This window comes from Schistocerca cancellata, unplaced genomic scaffold (assembly GCF_023864275.1).
Source record: "Schistocerca cancellata isolate TAMUIC-IGC-003103 unplaced genomic scaffold, iqSchCanc2.1 HiC_scaffold_754, whole genome shotgun sequence".
Lineage (NCBI taxonomy): Eukaryota > Metazoa > Arthropoda > Insecta > Orthoptera > Acrididae > Schistocerca > Schistocerca cancellata.
In genome coordinates this window covers 4481419-4490479 of record NW_026046765.1, presented here as the reverse complement: position 1 = coordinate 4490479, position 9061 = coordinate 4481419, and positions in this window count along the sequence as shown.

Sequence of the window (9061 nt, the reverse complement as noted above, 5' to 3'; positions counted from 1 at the left end):
CTCTCTCAGCTCTAACGTTCTTGACCGACGTGCCGGCACTTGAAACTACGATGGAACATTCCTCCACCTCCCCCCCCCCCCTCCAAAGGCGAAGGCCCCTCGTCGTATAAGGCGCTCTGCAACGGCGTGGGATGCAGGTGTGTGGATGCTACGCTGGACTGTAAGCTGTTCCTGCAGGGGAACAGTGGACGTAACGGTTCCGGTCGTACTCCGCCATCCGGCATTCACTCTGGTGGAAACGTCCCCCGGAAAGCGACCAGAAGGGTACGCGTCCACCTCCTGAGGTCCATAGCTAGATGTCGAAGGCGTCGGCTGCTGCGGCGTGGGCGGGACGAGCTCCATTGGTAGGAAGAGAGGAGGCGAGGACGCCATCGCCGGAGTGGCCGAGCGGTTCTAGGCACTACAGCCTGGAACCGCGCGACCGCAACGGTCGCAGGTTCGAATCCTGCCTCGGGCATGGATGTGTGTGATGTCCTTACGTTAGTTAGGTTTAAGTAGTTCTAAGTTCTAGGGGACTTATGACCACAGCAGTTGAGTCCCATAGTGCTCAGAGCCATTTGAACCATTTTGCACTCCATCTCCACGGCGTCGTCCTGCGGTGTCGTGATGACACCCTCTGGTGGCCGCTGTGTCACGCTCTCCTCGGGATCCCTGAATCTGTGGAAAGAGACACGAAAAGATCACCGTGCAAATGACGGTGGCGGATTTGATTTTGATGTCGGCGCTGCAATCCATGTGGGCCTGAAATGAGATAGATGATGGGCCAAGTCGACGAAGGATCTCGTTTCGCGTCCACTGTCTGCTGCCGCTAAAAACCCTGTAATATACAATATCATGCAGCGCGAAGCGGTACTTGCGGCCTTCCTTCGGCGCCGGATGCTGCAGGGGGTGGAGCAGGTGGAGCAGTGTCCGATGGCGGCGGCCGTGAAGCAATTCCACCGGCGATGGTCCATCTTGTGGGTACGAATGATAGGAGGCGAGGAAGAGTTGCAATTCTTGATCCCTTGTGTGTGTTGAGCAACGTTTGGCTATATGCTGCTTGAAGGTGTAAGTACACTGTTTAGGTTTTTATGTTGGTAACGCCACGTAGCACTCTGTATGAAAATCGCTGACTGTGCTGTGTGCAATCTGTAGCTGGTTGGCATTCTTGGAATATTCGCTATTGCAGTGTTAAGCAGTTGGATGTGAACAGCGCGTAGCGTTGCGCAGTTGGAGGTGAGCCCCCAGCAGTGGTGGATGTGGGAGGAGAGATGGTAGAGTTTTGAGAGCGGACGATCTGGAAGTGTGTCCGTCAGAAAAAGGAAATTTGTAAGACTGGATGTCATGAACTGATACATATGTTATGACTTTTGAACACTATTAAGGTAAATAAATCGTTTGTTCTCTATCAAAATCTTTCATTTGCTAACTATTCCTATCAGTAGTTAGTACCTTCCGTAGTTAGACTCTTTTATTTAGCTGGAAGTATTGGCGCACGCTGTATTGCAGTAGTTCGAATAACGAAGATTTTTGTGAGGTAAGTGATTCATGAAAGGTATAGGTTATTAGTCAGGGCCATTCTTTTGTAAGGATTATAGAAAGTCAGATTTTCCAGCACTGTCATTCATAATTTTTCGAAGGGGATGTTTCAAAAGTTCTGACAAAACTTTCCGCTTCGCCGTTTGACTGTAGATGCGAAGGGGCACTAGTTAGATGCTGTATGGCATTGCGTTCACAGAATGTTTCAAATTCATTTGATGTGAACTGAGGGCCGTTGTCCGACACTATGACTTCAGGCAAACCTTCGAGGCAAAAAATAGACAACACCAGAATTGTTGTTCGTGACTTTGTCCAGTTCATTGGCACAGCGAAAGGAAACTTGCTATACGAATCATCAACCTCAATCAACAAACGAGTGTTCCAAAAAGGTACCACGAAGTCTATGTGCACACGTTGGCATGGCGACGTAAGCCAAGTAGAGAATTTTTGTGGCGGAGCGCGCTGATTTTCCGCACATGCGTCATCTGTTCTATTTGGGTGTCCATACCACGCCAAGTACATTCTCGACGCACGAACTGTTTCATATCCCCCAGTGACCTTGGTGAAATAATTGCAACTCTTCTTTTTGCAAAGCTTTAGGGATCAACACACTTGACTGGCCACTGCCACTTTGAACAAGAATTACATCTTTCTGCATAGCGTGGCTATGCCGACGTGCAAAATATCGGCGCACTTCAGAGTTCTTTATGCTATGCAAGAAACAAGGCCAAGGTGTGAGAAATTATTTTAGCAAAATGTTCAGATCTGAATCAGCTTCCGAGCCAGTGCATTTTTTTTATAGTTCAGCGGAAAGGATTCAAGCAGTTCAGAATCCTGAGCATCGATGTGACTACACGATGCAACGGAAGCGTCAAAGTCTGTATCAGGGCCAGTTATAAGACATGAAAGTGCGTCTGCATTACCATGTTTAACCATCTGACGATACACAATCTCGTACAGGTATGGAGACAACAACAAATCCCATCGTTGCAATTTTTGGGCAGCTCCCACAGAAACCGTCTTCTTCGGATGAATCAAGGACTGCAATGGCTTGTGATCCTTTACTAAGTAGAATTTTCTGGCGTACAAATAGCGGTGGAACTCTTTCGCTAATTGTGAATAGTTACACTGAGCTTTGAACAACGCTTTCGATGCGAAAGCAATAGGCCTCTCTTTATCACCAAATCTCTGCGAAAGCCCGGCACCGATTCCGTAAGATGAAGCGTCAACTTGCAACACAACCGGTTTGTCGGGATCAAAGAGCACCAAACATAGATCATTTTTGTGACGCAAGCGATGCAATAGAGCTGCGAATTGTGCAGCATTCAGAACGAACCGAATATAATAGTCATTTACCCTAAAACTGACTGCGATTCTGTGACAATGCGAGGAACTGGCAAACCTCGTATGGCTAGCAAATGCGACTGAAGAGGATGTACACCCTGACTGTTCAGGACATGACCAAGATACTGTAACATAGCTTTAAAAGATCACACTTGTCCGTTCTACACTTCAGTCCTTCATCATTTAACACACAAATCAAAGCTCGCAAATTTGCAATATGTTCTTCAGATTTACGACCAGTTACGACAATATCGTCGAAATAGTCTGAACAGTTTAGTAGTTGCGCAGTCAGTTGTTCCAAATACCGTTGGAAAATGGCGGGTGCGGAAGCACTGCCAATAGGCAAACGCAAATACCTAAACAAGCCTAAATGAGTGTTCACTACACATACTTTTTCAGATTCTTCATCTAGTAGTATTTGAGCATATGGCTCGCACAAATCAATTTTGAAACGAAGCGACAAGCATCCAATCTGTCCATGAGATCCTCTGGGCGTAGCAATGGAAAAGTATCAATCAAAGTCAACACTGAGGCGAATTCGACCTGAAGGTTTGGGGGGTAAAACCAGTGGACTTGCCCATTGACTAGCTTCTATGGGCGCAATAGCTCCTCTAGCTTGCAATTATTTATGTTCAGCAACGACCTTGTCCCGTAATGCAATGGGAATAGTTCCAGCCCAGCAAAACTTCGGGTGGGCATCGTCTTTCAGAGTAATATGTGCAGCAAAATTGTTAGCCTTGCTTAAACCTTTAGAAAACAGTTCCAGGAATTCTTTCAGCATGCTAGCTACACTTTTGAACTGAATGCAGAAACTGACAACACATTGTCCTGAATTTGAAAATCAAACATATTGAATGAATCAAGCCCAAGTATGTTCTGACAAACGAGTGATTTTAACACAGTGTAAGTTACTGTTCGTGCATACAAGTGGTAGATGGCAGGCAAAGTACATTTTCCGAGAACAGGAACGTCTTGTCCATTATAACCTGTCACATACGTGCTAGTTTTAGACTGGCCTGGGGAGCCTAGCAGTTCATATGCGCTACGATTCAGCAATGTAACAGAGGCTCCCGTGTCCTGCTAAAATGTCTCACGTTTTCCATAAAGAAGTAAATGAGTGTAAAGTTTGCTGGACTGCCATAACACTGAAGAAACTGTTCGCTTGCTAGCTTTGCTAATACCTGTTGCATGCCTGGAATACATGGCACCGATTACATGGACATCATGACTAGATTTTTTTGAGTACGCAGAATTCATATGTTTGATCCATTGCAAACACACGGATTGTACATGACCTTCCTTGCCACAAGCGTCACACTGGAAGGAAGGGCAGCGTCGGCGTTTGTGTCATGAATAGTACCGAGGACAGACTTAATTCTGTTTGCCCCTGCAGCCGCCTTTGTGGAGAACTGTTGACGCGGCTTGTTGCGAGCAAGCTGTTTACACAGCATGGCGCACCCAAGCCGCTGCTGCCATTAATGGGCTGGTTGGAAGCAAGAGGCGACTCGACCCGACAAATTGCTGGCTGCTAAACTTATCGGCTGACAAGGCAACTGAATCTTACTGATCTAGTATTTGCACTAAGTGCTGAAATGACAGATCAGACTGTTTCAAAATCTGTTCCCAAAGTTTGACATCAGTTACATTGCACATGATCGCATCACACAACATAATATCTGAACATAAAACAGTACTAGCACATTTGAAATTGCATTGCATCGTCATAATCTGCAAATCTTTTGCCCACTCATGATAAGTTTATTCTGAAGAATTGATAACTAGTTGCCACCATATCCACTTGTTGCTCATAATAGTTACTTAGCGAATCTACAGCCTGATCATACGAAAGTTCACTTAGAGTGGCGTTAGGAATTAACTTCTGAATGAGTCGAAACAATGATATTCCTACAGTTGAGAGAAAGTAACAGCTTTTCACAGTACCTGGTATGTTGTGAGCAATTTGTTTCCTTGCCATTTTTTACGTTATATATATATATATATATATATATATATATATATACAATCAGGTGAATTTTTCTTTTGTTAGAGCATGATTCTATCTCTCAGAGTTATTGTCTTTTCTTATTACTTTTACTTACGTGCATAAGCAAATATGAAACGTGTTCTTGAAGGGCCGCTGTTTTCATGTAACAACTTTAGATTTTGAACGTGATGACTAAAATATAGTTGCCGTTAACTGAATTGAATGTAATTTTCTTAATTTCTATTTACTGATTGCAAAGCAAGGCTCGAGAGAATTTCGATTGTTGCCGTGGAGCGGCCAAGATAAAACTTACTGAACTCATGGAATCTGTATAATTTTAAAAAATTAACTTTAACGTAAATTAATTATCTGTTGCAATTTAAAAAGGTTCTTAAAATGAAATCTCTCGCATTCACAGCTACTGTTAACATTTTGAAAAATAAATAAATACTTCGGCGTGTAATGGCCGACCAGAGGCTGCATCGGAAGATGAGCTTCCCGCAGCAAGAATTATTGAAAAAAATGCTTATTACAAAAAATTTGCCACTGCGACCAATTGAGGTGACAACTATTACCACGAAATTCATTTTTTGATAACAATAATTAGTTTATTTTAGCAGAATATCGAGTAACTTACATAAAATATGTGTAGCCGCTCAATGGCTGCCTTCCGTATCGCGAAACGAAACAGTGTGTGTACCATAAAGTACGTTCAAATGGTTCAAAAGGCTCTGAGCACTATGGGACTTAACTTCTGAGGTCGTCAGGCCCCTAGAACGTAGAACTACTTAAACCTAACTAACCTAAGGACATCACACACATCCATGCCCGAGGCAGGATTCGAACCTGCGACCGTAGCTATCGCGCGGTTCCAGACTGTAGCGACTAGAACCGCACGGCCACCCGGGCCGGCATATAAAGTACGTCCTTCCTCTCGCGTCTCTTTTCGATCCTTTTTTATTTTCATCGACATGTTTTAAATAAAGATGCTACTTTTAAATTATCTGTGAATATCAGTTGTTTCAGAAACATAAGCTGTATATTTTGTACTAATTATATTCATAAAATACGTTAACTACGGTTCACAACCGATAAAAAAGTCAATATTTATGTGACGTACATTCACAAATTACATGGGCTTCACACTGTGGCAACGACATGAGCCATTCCTCATCTTTGTCATAAAACTGGCGATAAGACTTTGTAGCACTTGGAGCTGCTGTAGGCACCTGCTGCACTGTATTCGTTTGATTCGCCGGCAGCTTCTGCACTTTATTGACTAGAGACACGATTTGTTTACTCAGAAACTGAAACATCTGCACTAGCTCCGTTGCATCCAGCGCTTGCAGCTGCCATGCCTGTGCAGGGGTTGCGTTAGGTGTGTTGCTCATACTGGGAGAGATGCAATAAACAGACGAGGTAAGGAAGAAAAATAAGCACAAAAGCAAAGAAAATTTCTGCAACGCCGACCTGAAAACACTGATTAGCAGGAATACAGAAGAGACTGTTAAAGTAAGGAAATGCAGCCCTGCAAAGAAAAGCAAAGTAGATTTAAGGCGCCAGCAAAACCAGAAGACCCTACGAAATGAAAACATTGAAACTTGGGTGGCTGTCGCTATGGTATCCGTTGACCTCATAATCGCCAATGTTGTGTACTGCCCAGTCGTCTAATATGGGGTGCCTAGGAAACCTGTGCAATCTGGTTTCGCAGGACAGGGCGGATCAAGTTGTGGAAAAGGGTCAAGTTCAATTACTGTTAGTTATATAAGAAAACATAGAACTTAATTCCTCAAACCAATGCACAGTTTTGTCTTTAAAACAATAAAGATCAATTCACGGCTGAGAGCCTAAGTAACTTCTCCAGAATAAATTTAAATGATTGCTTTTAAAACTCCAGGATTTAGAGTAACAGCTGAAGGCCTTACTTAAGTAAAATTGCAATATCTTCTCTTCTAAAGGCCGAAATAATATTTCATATCAAGTAACGAAATTCTTTAAAAGCCAAGCACTTACAAAGTCTGGCTAAAGGCCATATTAAGAAAAATTCAAGTTAATTCTTCGGCTGAAAAAACAATAAAAAATATCTTTACATAATAAAAGAGAGGCTTAAAGATACGCTTTTACACAGTAAAACAAAGAAACATCTTAAGAAACTTTAAGTATCTTGTCGGCTCAAGGCCCAAACAATGACTCAAGAATAATTAAAGACAACCTTAAGGGAAGCATTTACAGAACACGGCTGAAGGCTGTTTCAAATATTCAAGATAATTAACGAGAAACCTTACATACAAGGATTTAGATATTAAAGCCACAGATTCTGAAACAAACGCGGCTGAAGGTCTAAATGCAGAGCAACGAAAAATTTAAATGAAACACGGCTGGGAGCCTAATCTTAAAGTTCTTACAAAGTTCGGCTGAAGGAAATATACTAAACATAAAACAGATGATATTAATACACGGTTGAAGGGCAGGCACAGTACCTGCGACCAAATAAAATCCTAATCACAAACAACAGACAGTGCCGCTCAAAAGTGTTCCGAGGGTCGGCCTGGAGTGGAATCTCTAACCACAGTTTAGGTGAGAGAGGCAGCCAAGCGTAACACTAAACAATCGGGTTGCAACACGACCTAGGGACTGCTGAAGAACCAACCAACAACCTCATAAATTCCCTCTGACGCAACCGACCAACTGCCTATTCCAGTACGGAGACAGCATTCACCTGGTCAGTGGAAATCACAGAAGCTACACACAGTCCCACGTAAACACTCTTACACAAGAACTCGAACAATCGTAAAAGCAATCAGTGTGAGACAACAAGGACGCATCAATTCGACACACAGAGAGTTTCCACAAGCGGTCGGCGACCAAATTCACGTCATCCGATGAGACGACCGACGGAACGACCAATCCAGGTTGTAACACCATAGCTCTAATGCTGTACTGATTTGTTTTGCTTTTGTTTCATTTAATGTCACATTGCTGTGCCTCTGTAAATGTGTTTGATTGAACAGATAACACAAAATTGTATACTCTTTTCTTTGTCAAACCTTTGATGTCGTGATTTGATTCTATGCAAGGTAGTGTATCTATAATTTTAAATCTTTGTCCCATTTGGAAGGAACAAAAACTTACTATATATAATTGTAATTTCTGTGTGAATAATTTTTTGTAGAAGTGTAAATATGTGTAAATGTTCTGCTTTATTTAATATATTTGTTTGCTGTTATGTAAACTGCTGATCCTCACTTAGGGCTCTTAGTTATTGTGTATGTAAAAGTTGTTGTGGTTCCCCTCGGGAACGGAACTGTGTAGCGCGCGCAAATTGTGGTTGGCCTACGTAGAAAAGGTGGAACTGATAGTCAGTCGGGGACAAGCTACGAGTCGGTGACGAGCTACGAGTCTGTGCACTGCCATGTAAAAGATGCATATTGTGCTGGTTCGGAGAGAGGCTTTTCCTGCCGCTTTCCATTGCCTCGGAAGAATGGATAAATAGCTGGAAATATTCTGGGATTGGTATCAATCATCGCCACCAAGAAATGAAAGAGTCCAGCAATTCTACCTGCAATTCCACCTAACAACATGCAGTTGCCACCACATTGCGCAATCATTGCATCGGAATACTACAATGATGTACAGTGAAGTATTTGCTTAATGGATGTGTTAGTGTGCTCAAATATAAGGTAATTTATATCTGAATTTTTGTACCTACCCTGATTTTTCTCCTCATCATAACACCTCTCAGGTTCCTCTCCGTTTGAGCTAAAGTGATATCCGAGAGTCCTTACTAAAAGAACATTAAATCCCAAAATTATGCTCATTAATGCCTCTTCAACATAGTGAAAAGAAAGTTAAAGTTAAGGTGGCAAGAGAGTGAGTTAAAGTAAATGTTGTTTGCTGAAAATATTCCTATTAAAACTGCTTATTAAAGTGCTGTTGCTAACTTCAAAATTAAAAGTTCTTAAGACTGAGACTTATAAAGTAAATGATCACATTGTTGTCTGTAGTAAATTCTAAAAGTTGAGTCAGTTTCTTGCAATTTTGTCAACATTGTGTTTCGCTGTAGTAAAAGTGAGAAAGCTGCAGTTATGAAACGTTATATAATCATGTTTGCTAAGTGTTTGTCTCTCTTGTGTATTAGAAGTGCATATTAATAGTAATGTTATACAGACCATTCACTTTGTGCAAGCCCTGAAAGTAATAGTGTGTTTCGGTATC